The sequence below is a fragment of the Neopelma chrysocephalum genome, unplaced genomic scaffold, assembly GCF_003984885.1.
Source record: "Neopelma chrysocephalum unplaced genomic scaffold, ASM398488v2 Primary Assembly neopelma1_119, whole genome shotgun sequence".
Taxonomy (NCBI): domain Eukaryota; kingdom Metazoa; phylum Chordata; class Aves; order Passeriformes; family Pipridae; genus Neopelma; species Neopelma chrysocephalum.
Genome location: NW_020897781.1, coordinates 7,273,496 through 7,301,104, shown reverse-complemented (window position 1 = coordinate 7,301,104; position 27,609 = coordinate 7,273,496). Strand labels below are relative to the sequence as shown.

Here is a 27,609-nt window from a genome sequence, read left to right as displayed (position 1 = left end):
GAGATGATCTGTCCTGACCCAGGGAGGGAAGGGCAGTGGCTGTTTCTTGTACAGAGGCTCCTGCAGTGGCTGTGCCAGAGCCCTGCAAACACCCATGGCTGAGTTTGTAACCCCAGCCCTGCAGACCCTCAGAGGCTCTGGGCTTGGACAAATAAACGACATGAAAATGCCAGAGGCAGGAGAACATTTAACTCCTCACCCCCCCACTTCCCACAGACACTCTGGGTGCTTCAGTTTCAAACATTTTCTGGGAGAAAAAAAAAGAATATTCAGTTTTCCCTGCTTTCTCCACCTCTCCTGCTGCCAGGTCACTGGACCATTTTCAGCTGATCTTCAGTACTGCTTTGCTTTTCTCCTCCCATATCTCCCCACTGTAGCCTAAGGCAGCTTGGCCAGTTGGACTCTGGGTGTCCCTTATCTTCATCTGTAAAATGCCAAAGTGAGTTACAGGAAGAATTTAGGCAGCACTGAAGGTAATGTGATGACTATGTAGATTAATTTTGAAGCCTTTTCTTGCTTTCAGGATTTTGTTCATGACTCATATTTGTTCACAAGATATGATTATAGAAGTTTTTAGAGCAGTGGCATGTGTGCAGCTTTGGGAGGCCTCTTGTTGGTTTAAAGGAGACATCTCAAATGAGAAGGTAAAAGTCAAGTCTCAGATAAGACACCAGAACTTTGTATTTCTACCAGCTGGTATTTATTTGTCTGCATCTGTCATTCTTCAGAAAAGGCTTCTGGCAGCAAGAGCTGTGCTGCATCCTCATGATGGATGCAGGGGAATCTGCTCCCTGGATTGGTTCTGCAGTGCTGAGAAGGTGGAAAACTTGCCTTTGTCAGTAAAATAAAGAGATATGACTCAAGGAGCAAAACAGGAGCTGAGTAAGGCTGTTCTGCTCTACCACTGTCAAAGAAGGATTTAAAGAGGGCTGTGAGGGAGCAGTGAGTGGCTGCTGTGCATCCACAGCACCCTCACACTCACCACACAACCTGCTCGGTTTTCCACATGGAAAAAACCCTCACAGGTCACTTTTCCAAAGAGTGGATGGTTGAAAGGGGACACATCAGCTCCCAGAGTGGCTGAACTCCAGCCCTGCTGCTCTGAGTCCAACACAGCAAGTAAGGGCACATATTTATCTGTGCCTGTAATCTGGGGTTTATTTCTCCATTCCGAGTTTTGTGTTCTCTCAGAAGTGCTTCTGTGGTTTCTGCAGCCAGCATTTTATTTGTGTGCTTCAGCCTGACTGAAGGTGCTTCTGTCCTGGCTGGGCAGCTGATGGCATCGTTGTGCTACCCCCCAGCCATCCTGGCATTGCCAGCAGAGCTGGAGTGTCACCCCTCCCTTCCTGGCAGTGTCTGACTCCTGACAGACACATTATTTGCACTCAGTTTAACTCCAGACTCCCCGGTGCCAGATGGGCTCTCACCAGCCCTGTGCTCAACCTTGGCACACTGTTGTTCCATGATCCCAAGGAAAAACTGGTTTAAGACAGAAAACAGCACCAGGAATTCAGCTTTCTGTTTCAATAGCCAGAGCCTGCATTGATAAAAGGTGTTTATTCAGTTGTGCACCCAGCTGGTGACTGGACGTGGTCAACAGTTGGTGTTTTGGCTGCTCTGGCCTGAGCCAATTAACTGATTTATTCCTGCACTGGCAGTCATTGGGCAGATGAATCAGATGTGTATTTGCATTTCCTAAATTTAGCATATGCATCTATGTATCCAGCCTGTGTGCACAGTTTGGGCATGTTTTCATTTGCATTTTATCACATTTGACTGAGGGAGGTTCAGACCATTTTGAGTTGAGCAGGACCCCTCGTGGCCACTCCATCAGAACACTGGCATTCCCAGACCCTTCATCCCCCTTTGGAGGCTTGCTTGCAAGGGAAGACTTCTCCAGTAGTGCAAATAAAGTTAAACAAGTCCACGAAAATATCCCTATTACTTGGAGGTTTATACAGCAGTTACCCTCGTGGAAGGCTGCTCTGCTGTAATCGTATCAGCTTGAACCCACAAACAAATTTAACCAGTATAGTTTCCACTGTAAGTGGCCTTTAAACACCTCTAATACTGTGGTTTTGAACTATCTGTAGGTGGTTTGTTCCCATATCTTCCATTAAATGTACTTAATATTAAACAGATGGTATATTATATAGTCGTTGCATATCCTCCCGTGGAGTCACAAGGGATGCACAGGAGGAAAGTAGACTATGGTGGGAGCAGTCAAATCCTGGAGCTCATATCTCACATCTCCATTTGTACAAAGGTTTTATCTCACAGTCTGGTTTCATTTTCACTCTTTAGAGTAAAGGGAAGCTCATAGGGATTGGGGTTGTTTTTGAGGAAATTAATACCAAGTTTTATTGTACCAAGTTCACTGCTGTGATCTGAAGGTATTTAAGCAAAGGCAGGATAAATGGCAATGTTTGAGTGCATCAGGAATTTGCTCTGCTAAAATAAAAGCTGGCCCTTTGGATTTAGTTCCAAATTGGAGCAAAGCAAGTTCTGTTACCACTGTCAGCTTTCGATGCTTGTTGTGTTCCTCTGTTTTCTTCCCTGACAGAAGGAACTAAGGAGTGGCAGAGTGTTTGGCACAGTCTTGGAGATTGGGAAGCATCACTCTATCCTACTACTGAGGCACTAGACCTTAAAGGAGATGCTAATGAAGCTTGAAATCACATTTGCATTGCAAATGATACAATTTGTTCTGCCTTTATACAGAATTAATTTGAACTGTTTGCTGCTTTGTTCCAATTGTGCAGCTGAATAATGCTGCAGCTTTTGGTGGCTGTAGAGATCTGAGTCATAAACAAGGCAGGGTAAATTAAAAATTTGCCATGTTGGACAGATCATCTATTCAACTTTCTGACATTTTTTTATCAACCATCTTCAAATTATCAAGCAATAGAGAAGTCCTGCTCTCCCTCCAGGTCTGAAGTATTGATGCTCATTTGTTCGGTTACAAGCAGATTTTTAATTACAACTGCCTAAGAGATTACCTAAGGGTTAAATCAACCTCCTGAAGTGGTTTCAGTAGCTCTCTTGAGTAAACAGAGCATAAGAAAGTGTGAGTTTTATTTAGCAGCTGGTTAACAAGAAAAGTGGCAGTTTTAGGGGAAACCTGACAAGGAACAACCCCTTTTGGCCACTTCAGCATGAGGCTTTGAACACCTGTGGGTGGTGGCAGCAGAAAGCCAGGCCTGGAGTTAGTTAAGTCCAGTATGAAGAATAGAGTCCATCCACATCCAGTGACCTTGTTCCAAAAGTCTGAGAATCCCCTTGCTGAGCCTGTGAATCTAAACCAAAGCTTTTATGTGTGGCAGAGCCACAAGATGTGCTCAGGTGTGTGTGGGACCCACTGCAGCGTCTCCAGGGTCCCACACTGGGGGCTAAGGGGTCCTGGGCAGACAGGTGTTTTCACTTGGGCAGCTCTGTCCCTGTGAGTGTGTTCCCTGCATGGCTGAGCACTGGGATCACTCCCTGCTCCCATGACAGACCCCAGTCTGCAGCTCCCACCAGCGCTGGATGCAGCTCACAAACCCCCGGCTGCCAACACGGCTCTGCTGCCTTGGGGTCTGCCCTCCAGCTCCAGTGCAGCCCATTAGAAGGACAGATTGCTGTTATTAGAATGTAATTTCTCTGTCCATGAGCCCAGAGGCAGGGAAAGACCTGCACACTGGCTGCTAAACACTTCTTGTCCCTGGGTGGCAGGATGGAAATGGTGCCAGGAAGAGGCGTCTGAGCAGATTCTCCCTCGGGCAGTGCATGGACAAAGCAGCTCCTGTCTGGTCCTTCTCAAAGATTGCAACTTCCTGACAAATTTCTTTCTGGGCCCATTGTAAAGCTAAGGATGATTTTTGTGTTATTTCAATGTACATGAAAAGGCAGGAAACCTTGGAAACACGAGTGATCTGCATGGTGAGATCTCAGGTGAACCTGGGTGAAAAGTCAGGTTGGAAATAGCTGGGATCAAATCCTGATCCTCTTGCTTTTATTTCAGAACATATTTGATATCTGAAGATGATATTTTCTAGGCCTACAGTGTTTATGGATCTGTCTGAACGCAGTATTTGTGTGGCAGGGATGAAATCTGTAGCAGAAGCCCTTCATGGGTAGTTTACTGCCCAAGCAGCAGTGGCAAGTGTGACCAGGTCAGAAGAGAACAAAACCCAGACTTCTTATGTTACAGGTGCTTAGGTGTCCCTCTGAATCCTGGGGAGATGGTTCTCCCCAGTGGTGGATCCAGGAGACACACTTTAATCAGCATTAGTTGCCTCTTGAGTTTGTCTCAGGCAGACCAGGCATCTCCTGCACAGTAGTCTGGTGTGCTTTGATCAAAGCCAGATGAGCTCCAGAAGGACAAGGCCTGAACAGCTTATTACCAGGTTGGGTCTAGTTCTAACAGATGTTAAACATCCACAAGTTCAGATTTCGTCTGAGGTTGTGTTCCTTGGCCAAAGCAGCCTGGCTTTGGAACAGCCAGAAATCTGGAGCTGGTGTTGAACAGCTGGGGAATCATTTAAGGCCCCTTAATGCAGATACCTGGGGGTCACTGGGTTTGATTCAGTCTCAGTCTGAGAGTTGGATTTGAAAAGGTTGCTGATGATTCAGGAGCCAGTTCACATTTTTACTGATAATGAATGTAACTACTCAAGGCATATTCCATAAATTTTGAAAAAGGAATGTGAGTTTAGATGCCAAAATGGTGACAGTTCTACCTACCTTGTGCATCCCTCCTGTTGTGATGAGCAAGAAGAGGTCTTTGGAAGGGTAAAGGGTACAGCTGAAGCTCTCTCCCATGGCACTCAGCAAAGGGAGTTGTTCTCACCTCCACCAGAAGAGCAGATCCTTAGTCCAGACAGAAGAAAAGCATTTCAGATGATCTCACAAGTCACTGTCTGGGCTGCTGAAGGGTTGCCTTTTTTTTCTTTGACTTGTATGTTTTTTTTTCTTTTAATGATATTACTTATGATTTTGCTTCAGAGTTCTGTGCTGCCTCAGCCTGACAGGAGAAATACCTAAAGGCTTTACTACGATGCAGTTGAATAACAGTGGGATAAAGCACCACAATGTTTGAAAAGTTTTCAAAAGGGTGCAAAGAAAATATATTTCATCTACTTATGCAGCTGGAGTTGATATCCAGAGATTCAGATATTGGCAGCCTTCATGTTGGGTGTCCAGATGCCATTTGACAGTTTGAGATAAGACATGTGTGTACTGGGGTTCCTGCTGCCTGAACATAAAAAAATGTGTGCGTGAGTTTTTGGGTTGATTTTTTTACTTATTCATACAAAACAATTTTTGCATGTCCTTGGAGGAGAGACTTATTTAAATTTCTCTTTGGGAGATTCCAGCTTTTTTTTCTCAATAAAAAACATTAAATAACAAAACCTAATGCAAACTGAAGAATTATGGCACTTGAAAATGAAGTTACTTTGATTTATTTTCAAAGAAAGAGCATTAAATTACCTTCTTCAATATAATGTTTGGACAAGGGATCATCTTACTTAAATTTGTTGTATCTCTGCAATAACTTTAGTCCACCTTTTAAATGCTGATTTATACTCTCCTCATAATTTCAGATTCTTCATCCATTAGCAGCTGTAACAACAACATCTCCTTAGTCTGTGACCTTCCTAAGCTGGTGCCTTCTGGCTCAGTTGACATTTCCTGGACTTTCTGAAGAGATTTTTGGGTAAGTGTAGAGTGGTGCAGCTTCATCTGCATAGCTTTTTTTGGCTCTCTGCAAACAGAGGCTTCACAGTAAACAGTAACATCTACAAATTATTTAACTTTCAAATGCTCGTTAAATCTCAGGCTCCTTCTGAAGGCTCTGCAAGTGCCACACACAGAATTCTGGAAGGGAGGTGGGAGGAGGAACAGGATAAAAATTGCTTTTCCTTTGCCCTGGGATGAGTTTCTGTGTGGTCATTCACTGTCCCTCAGCTCAGGGACAGTGCTGTGACATGGACAGCAGCCCCTAATTCAGCCCCTAACAAAGCCTGATTAGCAGAAGGCTTGGGCAGCACTAACGAGGAATTCTCATTCAGCTTCAGAATTTTAAGTTTGCATCAGAGCATTCTGAAAGGAGGCTGCTGCCTTAATATGCTGATGGGGCTCACGTGGCTAAAGCAAGAGTTATTGTGATGTCTGATTTAAACCACACTTTGCACCATCTAAATCTTTTTTTTATTCCTGCTGCATAGTTTTAGCAAGAAAAACGAGTGAAAAATTGCTGTCATAAAAGACTCATCTGCTTTCCATTGCACTGACATTTAAGGATTGCACACATTAAAATGCTCCTCTGCACTACAGAGAGCCACAGAAAAACCAGGAGGGTGAAATCTCTAACAAAAGGGAGGTTTTGTAATTCAGCCACCCTGGGATGGACGTGAACCAGGACTGGGGAAGGGTGAAGCTCTCCCTGCATCCAACCCTCCAATCCCTCCCTACAGCTGTTGTCAGGGAATTGAACTGCCAGTGCACAGGAGAATATTTTCTCAAAGCACCTTTTACCCTCTGTCTCATTCAGATAAAAAACAAAGGTGTTGATACTTTCAGCCCCAAGTCAGCGTGTTGTGCTCCCTGCAGGGAGAATCCAAAGTCAGGGAATTAATGTGATCCAGGTTATCAGTGGCTTTCCAGTCTGTACTGGAATGCAATTGTTAAGAAGCTTTTTCTTTGAATTAGGAAAGCCAATTCCTCCTTTCCTTCTGGGCACCTTCCCACTGCTGATATCTTTGGCTTTCTCACCAGCTGAGGAGCAGCATTTTTTGTGAGAGATTTCCCAAAAAATTGGTTGTTTTCTAAGCGAGTGGCAGACAGACAGACAGCTCTGTGTGCCTGGCCATGGACAGCTGAGGGGTGTCCCTGTGGGTAGAGGGAGTAAAATGTGGTCTTACACACCTGCCTTCCCAGATACCTCCAGCAGACCCCACGAAAAAAATTCAAGAACCTAATTTTTAAAATACCATCTCGTATGTCTCTTGGCATTTGGACCACATAGCACAAGCCCAGGTATGGGAATTTTGACTGCAGTTCTGAGGGATTTTCCTCCAGAACATTTTCTACAAGTCTCAGACAAGCATAAACCATCTAAAATCTGTTTTTAAAAAAGCTTCTTGTGGTCAAAACACAGAGTGCAAAAGCACCAGCGCTGGGATTCTGCCTCTTAGTCTCCAGCTACCACTTCTGTATCACATTTATTCAGTTTTCAAGTCAAGCCCAGGGTTTTGCTTCCATCTCTGTGGCTTCCTGCTCAGCCTGTTTCTTGTAACTCCCACAGTGTTTACTCTGTTTGGTGTGATGCTCCTGCCAGGAGTGAACCTGGACTGGGGGTGCTGCTGCCTGAGAGGGAGGGAAATGCCTGTTTTCTGACTGGGATATCCCTCCTCTTTCCAAATGGAGTAAAACCTTAGTGTTATTAGTAAACTGTGTGTTTTAATTTAGGAGAGAGCCTAAAAAGAGACACTAACAGCTTTCATAGGATTCAGGTTGCACTGTTTTTTCTGAACCCAAGAAATATTTAACATTGATCCACCCTTGTGTTAAACCCTGATCTTTGGGCTTTGGCAGTGGCTCAACCTCAGGTTGTGAAAGGATATGTTTATTGCTGTGTAGCAAAGAACAAAATAGCTAAACCTCCACATTTGAAAGAAAATATTTCAGCTTCTCAGAGAAATAGAGCTGTGTGGTTCTGATTTCCAACATTTCCTTTTTGGAGTTGAACTAAGGCAAGTTGCAGCAAAGAAATGACTTGTCTGAGGCTCTCTGAAGACAGTCACTCAATGACCCATGAAATTCTGCACCTAAAGGCTGTGGGGAGCTGATTCACCAGCTAAGTAACTGCAAGTGATGTCCAATATAAAGTAGAGATTAGGAAAAATTCTGCACAGCAGTACCAAATATCAGATCCCAGCCTACATTTCTGGGGGTGGGCTTTTGCATCTGCAAGTGATGATGCTCCAATTTATCACCCTATACAAGTGATGGGTTCAAACACACACCACTGAATTTATGGCTCTGAGAGCCTTAACTGGGGGCAGCAGGAGGAAGTGGAGGAAGGAGAGGGAAGATGCTCCCGGGGAGGAAAAGTGAAAGGAATGAACACTTTCACTGAACCACAAATTGTTGGCCCTTTGTGCCCTGCTGGTGCATTAACAAGCAGCACAGATCCCCCCTGGAACACGTATTTCTCTGTGCTCTCCCCTGCTGCTCCACTTGCCCTGTTTTCTGAGGCTGCACAGGAGGAAACAGAACCAAAACTGAGCCATGGGATGAGTTATGGCCATCTAGGACAGGTGGAACAGCAAGCTGTAACTTCTTCATTGTAAAGAAACCCCAACAAACAATCCTATTTTATCAAAGCATTTACCTTGTGCCCCTCATTACACACCCAATAGGTTTGTTGGCTTCAGTGGATCCCTGTCTCTGGTATTTTAAGCACAGGTCTAACTTGGGTGTATTTAGGCACAATGAGACATGAGGTGAAAATGTCTTGAGAGTATCTTTACTGTCATTGATCTTTATAAACAACATTATAAAACCTCATACTTACCTAGATAAATGGGGAAAATCAGACAAGAAAGAAGCACTTTAAGCATGCTACCAAGAACCAAAAAGAATTGTTTTTCTAGTTTGGGGTGAGTCCAGGTAAAACTGGGTATGTAGATTAGTGTTTATACTACACTGAAGATCAAGGGTCCTAATTCTAAGGCTGAATTATTGCACTGAATTAATGCAGTGCAAGCCTGATGTGGGATGGGAAGTGTGGATTTAAGTTATTTTGTGCTTGAAGAGGCATTCAGTGAAGGAAGTGATACTTTAACTGTTTGACAGAGACTGTGCTGGCAGGTTTTTGCAGGTTTAATGACTTTGGCCAGCAAGAATCTTCTCAAAAACATCTCTTCTGAACCCTGACTTGGCCTCTTTAGAAGACTTTCCTTCTGGGGACTGTCAGAGGGAAAACAAGGAGCTCTCCTGGCATCGGGTAATGAAATGCTACAGCACCTCTGTGAGTGGGGACATTTGAAATTCCCCTGGTTTACAGGTTTAATTGGTTGCTCAGAACATCATTTTCTGAGCTCTGAACAGGTTTGCTGCCCAACAAAGCAGGATGTTTTGGAAATTGTTTGTCTTCCTCGGATTATTCTCCCTTTCCCTGCCAGCAGTGCTTGCTGCATCATTGCAGTGGATGTTGGCTGTCAGAAATTATTTAGAGGTAGAATAGGCTCTCTTCTGGCCTTTTTGCTATAACAGGGTCATCTTGTATCCCTGTCATCACAGTAATCTAATGCAGCCTGTATATAAAATTGAAATATATATGGAAATTATATAACTCTAAAACAGATGGACATCATGTGTTTGGGCCACAGAATGGCTTGGGACAAACAACATTGATGTTCTCCACAGAAAGGTATTTTTTAGTATTTTATTTATGTTTTTATCTATCAAAGTGAAAAATTATTTTTATAGGAAAACTATCCTTTGTTAAAGGTTTGAGGGTACCTGAAGGTTTTCTGGTAATAAATAGTGCTACTATTTAAATATTAATTGCCAACATTTATTGAAGGACTGTAAATATTAAAGGCCAGATTTGTCCTGTCTCATAACGTGCAAGTCTCATTAAATCTGTAATCAGAATCTGATCCAATAAAAAAACTTTTCTCTACTGATCCTAAGCACACCTTTTAAGACAATTAACTTGGCTCAGTGTTCTGATTTGATCTTAAAAAGGAACCATGTTCCTTTGAAAAGGATTAATTGCATCCATTTGAATCGATAGTGCTGTTAAAAGAACACTGGAAAAGGAAACTGAAAATGCCATATGAGGTAAATCAATGAAAAAAGATAGTAAATTTTATAGAAAAATACAGGAAGCAAAATTGACAGTCCAAGTCTCAGCCAAGGCCTCAGTTCTGGTGCAGAGATGGACAGTGTAAGTATTTAATTAAAGCAGCTCAAACCTCCTGCAAGGCACAGATCACAGCAGAGGCTGAGAGGCGCAGTGGGGGCAAGGAAATATCTTGCCAGGTTGTGAATGCCTGGAGTGCAGTGTCTGTGGCAGTGCCTCTGCCTGAAACACTTACAAACTGTGACACTGAGGGTCTGGGAACACAGGCTCCCATGGCAGGTGGACACGTCTCCCTTTGGATCCTGTCTCACCAGTGGGAGAGGTGACAGTCCCTGGTCTTGTCCCTGCCTCTTGCTGCCACTCGTGTCCCCATCACCCCCAAAGAGCCCTGGGCTAAAGGCTCCTGGGGAGCCTCAGCTGGTTGGGCTCGTGCATCCGCTGTGCAGGAATGGGCTCACCCAAACCACACGGGCTGTTCACAAAATCACACCGTCAATTAGGCTGGAAAAGACCTCTGAGGTCACTGAGTCCAATCTACAACGTGAGGAGCAGCAAGAGGGAAAAGGAAAAAAGGGAGGGAGAGGAGGAAAAACACATTTAGGAGCAGCGAGAGGCAGCTCACGTGTGTCCTCACAGAGGGATCGTGGTTAGAGGTACAACCCCAAAAGAAGGGCACCTGCTTTAGTGCTGCCAGTCTGAGGCTTTGCCTTCAGCTCTGCTGCTGACAGCTTGATGGGCAAATTATTTCATGTAGCTGTGGAATAGTCCTACTCCTTGGAAATGTTAGTACTAATTGTGACTAGTACATGGAGTTGTTTAAGCTAAGGATGAAAAGCCTCACGTATGAGCACTGAGATGGTGTTATTGTTATTGTTAACAATGACATGCCAGAGCCATCAGTTATCTCTGACAGCCATTTGCTTTCTTTTTTCCAGTTCTTCTCTTCAAAACACAGGGGAGGTCCCTTGAGTCACATCCCCACCCTCAGGCACACAAGTCACCCCAAGGTGGGAATTTGGCACCCACGGATCTGCTGTCACTTCAGTGCAGCAGCTTCCCTGGACACAATCCAGAGCACGTGGTGCCCTGGCCAGGCTGAATGCAGGAGTTCCTCCTAAGGCATCCCAAAATCTACACCCAAATAACCCCCCAGACAGTCTGTGTTCCAAACAGAAGACAGCTGGCAGTCTCTGACTTCAGAACAGTCAAACAGCCTTGTGTTTGCTCAGGTTTTTCCTCAAGCTAATCAGTTAATTGGAGTTAAGTACTCTGAGACGTTACACATCCCTCTTCTCCTAATGAAGAGGCCCTGCCACCAGCCAGGCTGCACAGTCCCCTCACAGCTCCTGGCCCTCCCACGTGCTCGGAATGACAAAATAAGGAAGTGTAGTGACAGGACAAGGGATTGGCTTCAATAGGGTTAGACTGGATATTAGGAAGAAATCCTTCCCTGTGAGGGTGGGGAGGCCCTGGCACAGGTTGCCCAAAGAAGCTGTGGCTGCCCCTGGATCCCTGGAAGTGTCCAAGGCCAGGTTGGATGGGGCTTGGGGCAACCTGGGCTGGTGGAAGGTGTCCCTGCCCATGGCAGGGGGTGGGACTGGTTGAGCTTTAAGGTCCCTTCCAACCCAGGCTATTCTGTGATTATGATTCTACTCTGTGCTGTGGCCTGAAATGCTCTGCAGCTTTCTCTGAGGCTGGCATGATTTTTTTATGAAGATTAAATTAATTCAGAAATATGAAAAGAATGGAAATAGGTACAAATATGCCAATTTATGCATTTAGCACTCCTCACAGCATTTTTGGATTTCTTCTTTTTCTTCATTGCCCCCATCCCCTCAAGCAACTTGGGGTTGTTCTATTTCATTAACAGTTCAAATGCCTGGTGAATTCTTCCAGAACAGCCTCATAAATTCTCATCCCAGGTACAACTGGTTTTTAAGTGCACTGTATAGGTTTATCCTTATTTAACCACACGTCTCACCATTTTTGATCTCTGAAGGCTGAGATTTCAATATTAATTGTGATTATAAATCTTTGTTTTTATGAGACTTCAGAATCCCCAAAATATTTGTTCCCTTAATTCATCAAGATTGAGAACCTAGGAACAATTGCAACATTGGGACATTGCAAATGGTAATTGGAGGCACAATTTGATTTTATGAGCCCTGTGGATTGAAATGTCTGTGCTTGCACCAAGCCCTGAGTCAGGGATCAGCCAAGGGTTGGTGACAGCCCCTGATTAATCCCAGCCAGGCTTCGAGCCAGAGGCAACCTGGGGCTGGAAGCTCCATCTGCAGTTTCCAGCCCCACAGGGCCCCTGGGATTTCACTCTGGGGGTCTGGTATTCCTGGGCAGAAGGCAAAGCAATCCATGGATTCATAGTTCTCTGGGGTCCTTTGTTTTTTTATGTTCCTGATAAAATACTATCCAAGTATGGATGTTTTTTAAACAGAGGGGTTTTAAGCAGAAAAAGAGATCTGATGGGTTGTTTTATTCCCCTAATCTGCCTCAGAAATGAGGTCCTGGAGACCATGGACTTTGCTGAAGATCAGCTCACTCCTGTCATCTAAGAATGTTGCCCAATCACTTCTTTCAGAGCTGGTTCTTTCATAAAATTTTATTTCTATAATAGTTTTTTTTTTCAGCATGAATCCTGGTAAGATGTTTTAGGCAGCTGCATTTTAATCTTTAGCATTAATTAACTTGGTAAAGTGTAAAGTAGCAGAAGCATGGATGACAATACTAATGAAAGTAATAAAAACAGATTAATGACTAAATCCAAAGAAACAGAACCCTCTGCCTCCCTGCAGACATGGGTATTAATGAGATTTCCTTTGTTTCTCTCCCAGGGTGGGCAGTTTCTTCCACCCCACAAATCTCTGTAAGTGCCAAAGAGTTTTGTTTATTTTGTGCCTGGTTCCAGTTAGAGCTTCAGGCAGAAACTGGTAAACACTGTGAAATATTGCTGGAAACAGGAATTTCTGACCTGACAGTAAAATGACACACCAGTAACCTTAACAGGATTTTTTTTCTTGAGGTGACCAAAGGGGTTGCTTTACCTTTATGCAAACTTGAAACTCTGAGACTGCTTTGCTTGGGTGGGAGAGACAAGCAGAAATTTTCCAGTATTTACCCAACTTATTAGGGAAATTTAAATATATGGAAATGGACAAAGGAGGTGAATTAGGGAGATCTACCACACCAGCTGCTGGCCTGGTTATCTGCTCAAATAAATAGGACCAACAAGTGTCTTGAGGGCAAATTAAATCTTGAGTTAGCAATGCATGGAAACAGCTACTGGGGATTCCTGATGGTTTTCCTGATGTCTCACAGTTTGTGTTGAGTGCACTGTTCCCTCCCTGGGTTTCAAAAGGCAAAACAGAGACAGGCCACAGCCTCTTACAGTGATGGTGGAGCATAACAACACCTCAGTGTTGGTCTGCCACAGCCTTTGTCCAGGAAAAGGTGGTGATGGACTGAAAATTTAAAAAACCCTCTACGTTTCTGTGTCAATGCCTTAGGGAAGCAGACAAGGTTGATGTGCAAATTCCTTCTGTTAATGACTCTCGATCCTGCAGCAACTCAATTTGTTTCCATAATGAAGCCTTATAACGTTAGTGGCAGTACTCATACCACTGTAATTAATAATGCTGTTTGTGTCACCAAGAGCCAGTCACTACTTCTGCAGAAGGATCATTATCTCACAGCAGATTGACCTCCTCTCACTCACTGGGCAATGGCTTGAACCTGTTTTCACCCGAGCAGCTCATTGAGGACGATGCTCAGGAGCTTTATCACGGGGAGAGAGCATCGAAATCCGGCCATCACCAACCACAGCCCCGTGAGCAGGACAAAGTCTTGGGGCCAAGGCTTCATAATTGAACTTAAATAAAGTTACACTCCTAAATGAAGCTCTCTCATGTCTCTGAAAGGGGACCTGGTCCTCAGGAGTAAATCAGTGTAACCAGCACATCAGTGTCCAAGGCAGTCCTTTCCATTGGAATTTGTCTGCAGCTGGATCACTCCTCAGTTATCTCATGTGTAAGTCAAGACCTTCCACTTAGTTGTAGGAAATAGTAAAAATGCCATTTATAAAACCAGGAAGAGCAGGGGTTCAGTCACTCCCAGCAAAGACATTTCTCTTGACAAGGTGGACTCCATAGGGATGATAAGCATGTGAAATTCTTTATTTCATTAGTACTTCATGATACTTGTTTAAAGAAGACTCAAACATTTTAACTTGTTAAATTCTTTCATTTTCTGTTTTTTGACTTTTTTTTTTTTTAATATCAGGCCCTTTCTACCCAGATGACTCAAGAACTGGCAGGCTAATGAAGCAAGAAATACTGTGCAAATAAAGGCTGATCAACGGTGATGGTGAGAACTTTTTTTCAAACAGTTTGAAGTCCTTTGGTTTTTCTTAGTGCTACTTTAATTCAGACTTCTGAGAATTGCTGAGGTATAAGAAGTCTTTGTTAAAATTCATCACTTCTTTCCCTTTATTTAAAGAAGGAGAAATAAGAGAGTGCTGATGAGTTACATGGGAAGGTCAGAATTGATAGCAGCTGTAAAGCAGAACAAAACATCTTTAAAACCTCATCCCTTTCTGGTCATAAATAAAGAACATGATCTCAATTATTTTTCTCTTCTATGGACCTGTTTTAAGTGAACATTTTTTATTATGTGCACTTTTTTCTCTGAAAACGAAGTGTGTTGATCATAAAAAATAGTCCTTCCCTTGGGCAAGCTTTAATCCATGAATTCGGACAACCCAGCAATCAAGGCTTGTCTCTTCATCCCCAGGCTCGTGGCTTGTACCTCGCAGAGGGTTGTCCATGTGCAGGGCACAGCCACAATGATGTCCCAGGCCCATCTGTGTTGTATAAAAACAATGTTGTGGTGACAAGACCACGGGGTTCCCAAGGAGAGCTGGGAAGGGCATCCCAGCCCAGCTGAGTCGGCTGTGCTGGGAACTGGTTTGCTAAAGACTGCCCGAACTAATTCAGAGAAACTGTGCTCCTGAACTTTTAGCCAGTGAAAACTCGAGATCTCAGCAATTTCCCCACAACAGCCCTGCCTTGGTCTCTCTGAACCAGCAGTGAGTGTTGGCAGGGAGGGAGCTCTGGGTTAGACAGTCGTGACAGCATCACCTGACACCTGACACAGCTTCAGTCAGGCTGTTGTGGAGACATCTTGTAGTGCTGGATCAGTGCTCGGTGCTCTGTGGATCACAGCCTTGTTCAAAGCAGAGCAATAGATGAAAATCCCACTGTATCCCCCCTGGGACTCCGTGTTCTCTTGCTTTTTTACTGAGCTTATCAAATGTTGTGGTAGCAGAACTGCTCTCTGACTCTGCAGCTTCAGGGGAGAGGGGGGAGTAGGAGGAGAGAGAAAAGATGTCCTTAAAATCAAGAGATTGAACTGTAAGGAGAATAAAGAAGCATAATATCCAGATACTCACAGTAGAGCTCCTGAACAGCCAGCAGGTAGTCCTGATACAGGCACATACAGGAGCAGAGCTGGAGTGAGAACATGACAGGTCAAACTCAGCCCTGATACAACCAGAGGAACAGGAATGTCAAGCTGGGCTTTCTTCTATCCAGAAAAGGAATGTGTATTTGAGTTCTAGTCTATTTATTGAATTAGAGAAACAGTTTAGCTCACATTTCCCTTCCTTCTTTAATGTTTTATATTCACAGCTTGGAGCGTCTTTCATCTTTCCTCTCAGGCCTTCACTTCCCATTTTCTTGAGCAGCTGGCAGCCACCATTTAACCCTCATTTACCTCCCTCTGGATGAAGGCATTGGCCCTGCAGCTGGGAAGGCTCTCACAGCCAGCACTGAATGCTGGATGAAGGTCAGCAGGAATTACCTGAGGCTTCCTACAGCAAGAGGATTTTTGAGAAAGAAGGTGAGTTTGGAGAAATGACAGCAGAGCAATGCTCATGTTTCTAGTTCCCAGCCTTGCAAGGCTCCTTTTGGCCTGAACCATGTGTTTTGGGGTTTGAACCTGTGCTGGACATCAGTCTCCCTTTGCCCCCACCTTCTCTCCAAAGAGCCACCTCAGCATCTTCATGGGGTCCAGGACGGGCACAGAATTTAGTGGCTTGTGCTGCCAGAAACAGCCACAGGGTCTCCTCCAGTGATGCTGGGGCTTGGTCTCTGTGAGTCCCTCTGTGGCAGTGGCAGTGACCAGACCATTTGAGGGCTGGTCCAAGCTCTCTGCAGTCAACAAGAGGATTCCTCACCCTCAGGGGTGCAGATCTGAACCCAGCTCATTAACCCTCAGCAAGAGAAAAGCACCTGCTCCCTCCTGCAGGTAAGTGCGAGTCTCACTCCCCAAATAATTAACCTGGCCACGTAAACAAAGAACGTGCAGAACGAACTGCTGAGGTTTAATAGCAGACATGACATTTGAGCCTACAATTAATGAGCTCCCAGCCTACAGCAAGCCTGTCCTTTGTCACTGAAGGTCTGACTGGAGGCTCTGTGGCCTTTCAGCAGGAGCCCCTGGATGCCCCCAGGGACCACGATGTGCTCAGGAGCCACCCGGGTCCCGCACACGCCTCGCACCAGGGAGGAGAGGCACTGCAGGCTCCTCTAGAAATTAATATTTCATGTAGAAGCCCTGCAACAATGACTCTTCAACATGCATATATAAATAATTAGTGTGGTTATAAGCTGGCTGGTTTGGTTTTAATTGACTGTATGTATGTATTTATTGACTTTGAAAACGACGCCAAACTTTGCTGCTAAATCCGAGGAGCTGACTTTCCCTCTCCCGATGGTTTCCATGTGCTGAGCAGTTTATTAACACACTATCCCTAAATTACGGAAGAAGACTCCCCTCTCGTGGCTGCGAAGGAAAATGGCATGTTCTGCACTGTACTCTCCACTTAGCTAGAGAGGAACATAAATAAGTTATAAAATTCCAATCATCTTCTGCTCCCACCCCAGCATGGAGCCTGGCCAGCTCTGCTGGGGTTTAGCAGCCTCTTCCCTGTTTGCTTCAGGGCAAAGGGAAATGTTTGGGGAGAACCGATGTAAGTTATTTAAATGATAACTAAAAGTCATGATCTATATCAACAGTCAGAAACATTGGAGTTGAAGAACAGATTTAAAGCTGTTTCCCATTTGCTCTTTTAAAATACTTTCTTAGTAAATGTTGACTTTTATGCATTGGATTTATTTTGCCCTATAAAGCTGCTCTCAGAGGGGAGACCTTATAGATAAATGTTCAAACCACTCTGTAACTCAGTAGGCATTTATTCAGATGACCAGTTTTTCTATTTTTTATTAGGCTAGAAATGCTGAAAATCATCTGTTATTTAAAGGACGGCTGATTTCATTTCCAGTTGGTGTGAAACTGCTTTTGAATAAAACCTGAGATTTAATTTAAAGGCTATAAAAGCAGCAGCTTAAAATTATGAGTTAAAGCCTGTCTTTAAATACTTTGAGTGCATCAGAAAGAGAAGCAGTAAGTTCATGCAGGCACAAGTGACAATTAAAATTAAGGCTTTTATGAACCAAGGGGAGTTTTTCTCAAAATCAGTAAACCCAAGTGCTTTTTTCTCACCAGTGTGTCTGCCAGAGTTTTGGAGCTCACAGAACTCAGCCTCTCACACCTCATTTGTGGGATAAATGGGAAGAAGAAAACAAGTTTTCTTGCTTTTTCAGCTCCTTGATGGTTTCTCAGGGTTGAACAACATACTCACTGAGCACAAATATGCTGAAACTCAAATACACTGAATTTCTCCCTTTTCCTTCAGAAGAACCAGTTACTCCTCAAAGTAAAGCTCATTTACACATCTAAATGTACAAGTTCTTAGAGAATTACTTCCTTCAGGGCACTTACTTGACTTTCTTTACAATATCAGCAGAAATGATGCACTATTTGAAAACTATATAAATAGTTTATAAAAAGTTTAAAATAGCTAATGTTAAATTTATGCTTCAATCTAAGTTGTTATTATTTCAAATTTCCTCTTCAAATTTGCATATTCTTAAAAGAAACAGTTAAATGATCTGCAAGTCTTTTTTCTTAAATCTGTATTTCATCTATTGTAGAGACACTTAAATTCCAGGAAATAATTTGATCCTTGGGATTTGATCCTGGACCTACAAGAAAACAGTAAAAGGTTTGGATTCAAGGCTACGATCTTGGACAACTGTCAAAAGGAAATATAGAAAAATGTAGCTCAGGAAAAAGGCAGCCTGAAATTAGAACTGTTGTTAACACAAATAGAACAGATTCAGATTTTAGTTTTAAGCCTGGTGCTTTTTTTATACTATTTTGAGGCTAAAATGGGAAGTCTTTTATCTAATGAAAATCCAAATATAAACAATTCCTTTTTAACTTCTAGAATTTTCTGTTAAAGAAGACTTATGATATTCGAATTTGCTGCATATCTATTACTGTTGTTCTTGTTAAAAATGATATGTATTTAACCCAATACTTTGACACATACAGCAGAACCCTTTACTTTTAATTATTACTCTGTGGAACTAAACCCTGTCATTTTCTTTATGCTGAGCAGATCTATTCAAAAAGACCTGAAAACGGTCTGGAAATGGAATTGATCTTGGAGTTAGAGAGGAAGCCACAGCACTTGTGTGAGTGTCAGTTCTCAGAGCTGATCAGAGCAGAGGTTCCTCTGGTTTTGTGTCCTGTCTTTGGCCATGTTCTACAGGGCACCACTTGGTACCATCGACACCAGTTTGATTTTCATTGGTGTCTTTCTGGGGCTGAGGCACCTTCACAGGGCAGTGCCACCAGGGAACTGAGTGTTCCTCTTCATTTACAAAACAGACAAAAATCTGCAGCTTTTGGAGCTGGAAATGTCTCCAAATGTATTTGGTGTGTTTAGTCCACATACATTATGCATGTCCTCAGCTTCACCGAGGGCTTCTCAGGAGATGCTGCTATAACCACACTGCAGCCAACTGTTTATGCTTCCCTCTGATTAATAAATATACTCCAGAGAAGGCAATTTTAGCCTTCTGCCTTCGGACTCAGCCTGATCTCAGTAAACACTCCACGAGGTGCAAAGGACACTCGAGAGCTCTGCAGTTTGCAGCTGTGAAGCTCCTGTGCTCATTCCCTGACATCCTGATTCAGATTTTAGGAAGAATTTCTTCAGTGAAAGGGTTTTCAGGCATTGGAGGGGGCTGTCCAGGGTCCCCATCCCTGGAGGTGTCCAAGGAATGCCTGGACGTGGCACTCAGTGCTCTGGGCTGGGTGACAAGGTGGGGATCAGGCACAGGTTGGACTCAGTGATCTCGGGGGTCTTTTCCAGCCTTAATGATTCTGTGATTCTAAGAGCCTTTCAGATCCTTTGCAGATTTTATTTCTTTAAGAATCAGCTTGCAGAGTTCTCAGATCCCCACTGAAAATAGAAACCAGCAGCCTTGGGGATGTGAGAGGTTCAAACGAGGGCCGTGCTCTTCCCTTGCTGCCACAGACCAGCCTTGCAGAGGAGATCCCTCCCCACCCATTCCTGCTGCTCAGCATCCACTTCAAAAGCTTTTTTGGGAGCTGAGAAGATGCATTGAAGGCATCCAGCATGGAAATTTGGGTTTGACCCTTAATATTTTGTAAAGGGTAAAACTTAGAGCGTGTTTGGTGCCTCATTACTGTACCCAGGGACACACGACGTGTGACTGGGGCTGCTCTGGTGAGATGAGCTCCAGAACACAAACGACTGTTCTGCTCTACACTGAAGCAATAATAATTTATGAATCTAATTAGGCTCTGGTTTGCAAGAATGATGAATATTCACATTCTAAATAGCTGAGAAATATTAAAAATGTATGACAGCTTTACTTGTGCCAGCTCTGAGGGTTCTGAGGAATGTTTTCCTGAATGTGCTGAGCTTTCTCAGCATCATTTTTGCCTCATCCCCGGAGGTGTTTAAGGCCAGATTGAATAGAGCTTTGAGCAACCTGAGCTAGTGGAAGGTGTCCATGCCCATGGCAGGGGATTGGAACTTTAGTGTCCCTTCCAATGTCCCAAGAATCATTCTGTGATTCTGTGATCATTGGAGGGCTGCTCTAGGGAAAAGGGGTGTTCCCCTGATGGAGGGCAGCACCTGCAAACCCAACCTGTGTGTCCCTTCCAAAACCAGCAGTGACAGGACTGCAGCACTGAAGGTTTTAGAGTCTCTGGGACAATCTGGTCCATTGCCATAGCCAGTACCCAAGTCCTTTTTTCCTATGTGCATTTTTAAGAACTGGATTTCTTAAAAGGGAATTTAAGGATAATATTTTCCTAGTAACCTCCCCCTATTGCTTATCTTACTGGTCACTTTGGAGTTTGTGTATTTGAGCTGGAAGGATTTGATAGCTCCTTTTGCAGTTCACATTTAATTTTATGCCTTTTACTCTAACAAGAGCACATGATCAGCAGTCCTGCTGCCCTTAATAAGGTGTTTAATTTACAAGTTCTAAGTTGCCTACAGAGCTCCACATTGTAGGGGAAGTTTGTCACTTATTTTTTTATCTCCTTCTAATTGCTTTCTATATTTTGCTTTGCTGGCACAAGGGCACAGTATTTGTTTTGCTTGTGTTGCAGCAATCTTTACAGAAGACCCAAACAATATTTTACCAGCTAAATGACCAGTCAAGACTAAATTAATACCATGGGCTGAACACTGGTCTGCTGGAGAGGCCATCATGTGAGAAATTAATTTGAAATGCAAAGGAGGGGGTGTTGTGGTGGATTTTTTGTTTGCTCTTTTTTTGTTTGTTGATATCAATACGAGTATCAGGCTGAAGGAAAACAAACATTTCTGCCTTGGCAGGGCAGCAGAGAATCAGCACCTCAGGAACTCCGAGCCTACTGTTTATGAATGAAAATTGGGTCAGACAACCTGGAGTTCAGCATTTATAAATTGCAAATAAAAATTTGGACTAAAAAATTGACGATCATGGGAGCTATCTATCTGCACCTTGAGAAGGGAAACAAAACATTCCTTTTACCCAGGGCTGAGGCTTTGGATAAACTGAAGAAAATTTTGAAGAAAACTTGATATTTTATGGGTTTTGTCCATCATACAAATCCCTTCTCTCACAACAGGAATTTCCTCATGGTGTGACACCTTGACTTGGACACTCTGGTGGAGATGCAGCAGCATTCCCTTTGGGAACTGCCTTTCCAGTGTGGCACAAGTGGTAACAAACCCCCTGCATGACAAACCTTGGTACAGGGTCTCCAACTGGAGCAAGAAACTCCTCCTAAAGGGTTGAGCAATCTCTGCAAAATCCTGCTGACTCCGAGTCCTGAGCTGACCACGTCCCACCAGCCTGTGGGTGTCTGTGAAAGGACAGGCTCTGAGTTGATGGATTTGTCACCTAAGTGGATCAGACAGACCAAAGGGGAGCGTGAGGAAGTGTCATTATCCCTGTTCCATGGACTGGGAGATGGGAGGCAGTTGCTCATTGAAAGTCACACAATAGATGTGTGGGTGCCAGATGCTGGAGATGCCAGAGAAGGGATTTAAACCCAGATGTCCTGAGTGCCAGCTCAGCACACTAAATTCAGAGTTGTCCATCCTCTCCAAAATCCAAGAACCTTCCTTATTGATTCAGTATTTAGAACATTTTGGCTGCCATAAACGGATACTTCGGAGAACTCCTCAATTTACTAATGTAAAAGACACCTTCTACTACCTCGTTCATCTCCTCTAGGAATGAAGAAATTTATCCATCTAGGAGGCAAGAGAATAACAACTGCAGTGGCCTTTCAGAAGTGGATGTTCCATCACATCTGAGTGACTTGCCAGTAACACCTGAAAAGTCCGTGTTAGGAGAAATAAATCTGATCCCACTCGATACTGTAGTGATTTTCAGGTATCCGCCTTTAATATTTTGTTCCTCGGTTTTCCTCCAGTCTTTGATGCATTTTTAAACGTTACAGATCATAAAAATTTATTGTTTTCAGATTGATAAAAACAATTCCTTATGCTGGAATAAACGGAGCGTCTCTGGTGGATACGATTGAACTGATGTACAGCAAAGAACACAACTTAACGAGGAAGCCACTACCTTGGAAAAAAAGGGAAGGAGGTGGGGAATCTGTAGCTCTGAAGACTAAACTCTGGAGCATAAATTACAATGGAAGTTTATGGAGTCTTTTGGATTAAATGAAAAGCCAGCCCCATTAAACCAAATGGAGCATTCCTAATCTGACATGTTGACAAGGACAACCCTGCCTATTCCAAAAGGGAGTTTCAAATGAATTCAGATTTATCTGATGTTCCCAACAGGGGCTGGGCTGACTAGAAAGGAAGTTATCCTGGCCAAAAATAAACAAGATGCACATGAAGCAGTTTGTGCCACCAGGAAACCTTCCAGGGAATATGCAGAGAGGAGAAGGAGAGCCAGGAGAATCACAGCCTAAGATGTCTTTCCTCTCTCCTCGTTATGTCCTGTTTCTATTTCTTCAGAGAATGTAAATCAAAGCTTCTTCCCCATGAGATCTCTGGTCCTTCTATTCACTTTCCTGATCTGTGCTTACCTAAGAAGCTCCATGTGCTGCCTCTCCTCAACACTCCCTGCAGTTGCAAGGGAGCAGCCACAGAGATGCTCTTCCTGCCTCCACTGATGCTCATCCTCAGTTACTGATTCCTGGAGCCAACCAGCCATGCTTTTCCCAGGAGTGTGTGTACACAGTGTGAATTATGTAATTCTAGAAAGCAAATTTAGCCTTTTCCAAATTTCCAAATTTTGCTTTTACTGTGGCAGACATGAAGTCGCGATCATTGCAAATAGCAGGACAAGCACCTTTTGCATTTACATTTTGTCAAACCAACCTTTTAATTTGCAATGAGGCCCCGGGAGATCTGCCCTGGAGAACTGGGATTGTCCAGCCTGGAGAAGAGAAGCTTCAGGGTGACCTAATCGTGGCCTCCCAGTGCCAGAAAGAGCTACAAGAAAGATGGAGAAAGACTATTTACAAGGGTCTGGAGGGACAGGACAAGGGCGAATGGCTTCACATTGACAGAGAGCAGGGTTAGATGGGATATTGGGAAGGAATTCCTCTCTGTGAGGGTGGGGAGGCCCTGGCACAGGTTGCCCAGAGAAGCTGTGGCTGCCCCATCCCTGGAAGTGCCCAAGGCCAGGCTGGACGGGGCTTGGAGCAACCTGGGCTAGTGGAAGGTGTCCCTGTCCATGGCAGAGGGTGGAATGGGATGATCTTTAAGGTCCCTTCCAACCCAAACTACTCTGTGATTCTGTGATATCATCACTGCACCATGTCTGAGCACAGCCTGACATGAGCTTTGTAATTCCCTGGAGCAGAGTCACTAAATTATGTTTCAATGAGATCTATAACCCCAGAGACACAGAACAGCTCCTTAATACAACGGCCTCCAAAGAGGCTTGAGCTCAAATACCCCTGCAGAGAACAAGGCTTCCCAGTGTTAGAGACAATATTAGGAGTTCTACCACATGCAACTGTACTTTTAAAGGAAATCCAAGTTTGTGCCCATAATAATGGTGTGTTCAGAGCATCCTGAGAGAGAAAATTCTGTCTGGCTACGTGTGGACAAGCCCCTGTGCACAGGAGGGGAGGCTGAGAAGTGTCTGCTTCCCCAGGGCAGCTCTGGGGGTTCTGAAGCACAGACTGTGCACATGCAGGATGGAGACAGCGAGAGGATGTTTGGCACTGAGGGCCAAGGGATAAAATATGTGTCTCAGAAGGTTGTTTCATAGCCTGAACTATAGATTTTGTAGCAGCCTTAGTATTCTCTTAGCTGTATTTCGGAAATCAGAAATCTGCTCCAGAATGTGTGTTGCCTTCCATCCATTTAACATTTCAATTTTGTGTGTGAATCTCTCACATCAAAATGACAGCAGTGCTGTTTGTCCCTGAGCTGTGTCATTTGCTCTCCCCAGTGATAACTGGATGATAATGGCCATATTCTAGTAGAATGTGATACTTGAAAGAAATATTCTAAGAGAATTAAATGTGAAAAATAGATTACTAGTGTCACTTGTGTCACTTGCAGCAGTGAGAACATTTGCAAAGAGATAGGGCAGGATATTGCTGCAGTGTAGAAAATTGTGGAAACACTGCACATAAACTAGAAAAGTGACAATCAGTGATTTTATGTGTGTTGATTTTAACAGCACATGGCCATGTTGATTTTAACAGCAGTTTTAGGTACTGCCAAGGAAGAGTTTTTATCATATATATACACACATATATATACACACAAATAGCTATATTAATATATCTACATGAGTGGATAGATGTGTGTGCATTTATGTATAAAACCACACGAACCCACAACATCTTGGTCTCGTCCTTTTGCTGTAATGTTTAACAAGTCTGGTAGAGATTTATTCTGATGATATTACAGCATATTTGCTACATGTACCAAGGAATTTTTTTGTTTATTTGTTGGTTTTTGTGGGTACTGAGAAGGTAGTAGGCATCTGGGGTTTGGGGTTCAAGCAGATGCAAAAATCTGAGTCCGGCCAGGTCAAGATTTCAGCTTGAGAAGTGTGAAATGCAGAGCTGGACCTCTCCAGTGGCTCTGGGGCAGTGATTTTGCTCTTGTCTGCCTGTAAGATGTCTTTTGACTTGCTCTCAACCTTGGCTAGAAGCTCACATTTGAGGCTTTGGCTCTCCTTCCAAAGGGGAATATTTAGGCCAACACAGACACTTGAATCATGGGCAAGTTCCATTAAATGATATTGGAGACGTTTGTTTATAAAACTATTTAGGACGAGTGGGATTAGGGGTGGGTATCCCAGAGGGAGTAGGGAACCTGTGTGCCTGGGTGAGGGAGCTCCTGCAGTGCTGGGGATGGGGGACACCACCCCTACACCCCTGTCCCCAGCCCGGGGTGTGCAAACCTTGGCAGCAGCACAGCAGCCCCTCCCTGGGGAGGGAGGTGACTCACAGGGGTGTCTGAATCATCGGGGCTTCCCCGGGGCGAGGCAGCACCAGGCACAGGGCCCTGCCTGGTGTGGACGGGGAAGGAGCTTCCAGCTCCCCAGACCTGCAGGAGGAACAACCTCCCTCCTGTCAGACCCACACACCCAAGCAGCCACAGGTGACAAAGAGGATGGAGGTGACACATGACGTGTAATATTCATTCTGTGAGGTTTTTTTGTGTATTTGCTTTGTGTTTCCAGTTCACTGGGGCCACAACCAGCAGCAGTTCCCTGCAGAGCCTGCAGTGATGTGAGAACAGAGAGGAGCAGCGAGTGCCTGTTGGGAGTGCACTGGGCTCCTGGCATCCTCAGCTGTTTTCCACCCACCCTTGAAAATCATCTCTGGCCCAAAATGGAACTGTGAGCTGTACCACATGCTCCAAATGAAGTGCTAATTAAATACTTCTACTTAATGTAGACAACATTTCTTTGAGAAGGCTGTAATGCATCGCAGATGTGGCGAATCCCTTGGAGAGCAGAGAAGGAGCAATGTGCACGTTGGATCCCTCTGGGAGGTAGGGATGTGACCGGGGGGGTTGTGATTGGTCAGGCCTAATGCTGAAACAGCACTTGTCTGATCCAAATTCCCACACACGTTCTCCACAGTGACCTTGGTATTGGGAATACTGCAGGTGCTTCCATATGGATGCACACTCTGACACATGGGACATAAATGGTAGAGCTGTGGAGCTTGATGGGTACTTGAGTCTTAAGAAAAACAGGTAAGAACTGGTGGGTGTTGCAGAAAAGTCTCGTGGGTGGGGTCCCAGCCATGCAGGAGGAACTGGCAAGTGGTTTTTGGCTCAGGCTGTCCCAGTGCAGGACAGAGCTCCACAACAAAGGAGCTGGAAGGCTTTGGGTTTAGCACTAAAGCCCTTTCTGGCAACAGGAGAAAGGCTGAAAACCCAGCTCTGGAGTATCTGGATGACTGTCCTGAAGTTATTGCTTCTGAAATCATGGTTGTTCCTTAGGTTTTGGGGTCAGCAGCCAGTTTCTGGGAAATGCTGATGCCTTTAATGGACTGTGTGTTCAAGTCCATTTCCAAGCCTGGATTGCCCATGAGCAGCTTGCTGGCTGGAGTCCAGCCCTAGCTCTGTCTTGAGGGAAAGGTTTGAGCAAAATGGGTGTCTTTGTGCAGCCCCAGGCTCACCCCAGTGAGACAAAAACAGGGCTGTGAATTCAGGGGTTCTGTTTTCCAGTATGAATCCCAAACTGGGATTGAAGCACTTTGTATACCAGACCCAGATTAGCACCAGGCCAATAACTAACCAAATGGACCTAAATCTGCATGCACAGAGCTTGTCCCCATGTTCCTGTGCTCATCACACATGGCCTCTGCCTGCTGGCAGCCTCTGACACCAAATCCTCTTGGCTTGTCTTGAGAGGGAGGAGATTTCCCTCATAATCCATAGGACTAGAAATCCACATTGTCCTTTCTATGATAGTTTAAACCTTTGAGTATCTGAGGGGCTGCCCATGAGCCACTGGCACTTTGTCCCAGGTCAGGATTCAGGGATGGGTCAGAGGGAAGGACCAGTGTGGACCAATCCTGCTTCCAGTGCTCTGCAGGTGAGATGGAGCCAAAGGGAACAGAGAGGGATGTCTGGTCACCTGGACAGTGCTGCTCCCATCGCCCTCCCAAGCTGTCCCTGCCTGTCCCCAGCCCAGCAGCTCCTCCACCCTGGGCAGGGACATCTCAGCCCTGCAGAGCTGAGGGGGAGCTGATTTCAAGCTGGGCAGTTTCTGAACAAATCACTTACAAGGTGCCTGGTGGCTCGAAGTGCAGAATTAAGGGGACAGCCACAGTTGTCAGTGTTTTGGGTAGATATTATTCACCTTTTGTGGGTGGGGAGGAAGTTCCAAGGTGGCATTCAAGCACACAGAATTGTTGGGCAGATGCAGAGGACACTGGCATGAGCCCCCAGGGAACTGTGGTTGTCCTGTGTGAAGATACTCCAGGAGATACCGACCAAAAGCAGGCAAAAATCTTAGTTTTCAGAGTGACACAGCAATTAATTAGTACTGTCTTCGTTGTTCTTTTGCTGGGCCTGATGACAGAACAATATGGAGAAACCTTCAAAGACTTTTTAATAGGAAATATACAGCATTTTTCTGTGTAGAGTATGAAAGCTGCTCCTGTAAAAAACCATGGAATATTCCACATTTCTTTCAAGATGGTTCTGTGATGTTGGGAGAGCTTTTTAGGGTTCTGTGCTCTCGGGAGAAAAAGGAAGCAGAAATCCAAGATGATGCAGAAATAAGAAAAAGGGGGAAGAGAAAGCAGATGGTGAGGTGGAGAGCTTTCCTTAACTGAGTACTGCACATTGAGGATGAGAATTCAATTGCCTGTTGCTATTTATCATGACCACATAAAATTCAAAGTACTTGAGTATTTAAATAGCGATAGATTCAGAGATGAGTCATGAGGCAGAGCTGATATTTTATCCCTGGACATATTGGTGAATGGTTTTCTAGTTCAAGGATCTTATTTCCACTTTCCCTATTTTAATGGCATTGCTGTTCTCAGATTATTTTGTTGTAGAGAAAAGGGAAAAAACGAATGCTTCTGAGGCTGTCTATTATTACAGACTTAATTATTTTCTTTTAAAAACCACATTGGTACACTGTATTGCAGAGATATTCCAAGTTCTCACTCTTCAGAGATAATTAAGAGAGTTACCTTCTGACTCTGCTTCTGTAGGACACTTGGAGAGGAATTTTTGTTGCTGTTGGTGAGCAGGTCTCTGAGTCAAGTCTCATTTTGCACATCTTTTTTTTGCCAAGAGACAATGTGTCATTTGTGTGATAGTCACTGCA

The 27,609-nt window shown here is 44.3% G+C and overlaps 1 long non-coding RNA gene across 1 annotated transcript in view; it reads left to right on the top strand.

Moving 5' to 3' along the window:
• LOC113974360 overlaps window positions 1-27,609 on the top strand; it is a 109,744-nt gene that overhangs the window by 77,306 nt on the left and 4,829 nt on the right. The window contains exons 3-7 of the long non-coding RNA XR_003536533.1: window positions 5,583-5,695; window positions 14,147-14,230; window positions 15,582-15,763; window positions 24,994-25,307; window positions 25,399-25,514. This is a non-coding gene — a long non-coding RNA (uncharacterized LOC113974360). The remainder of the gene's footprint in view (window positions 1-5,582; window positions 5,696-14,146; window positions 14,231-15,581; window positions 15,764-24,993; window positions 25,308-25,398; window positions 25,515-27,609) is intronic.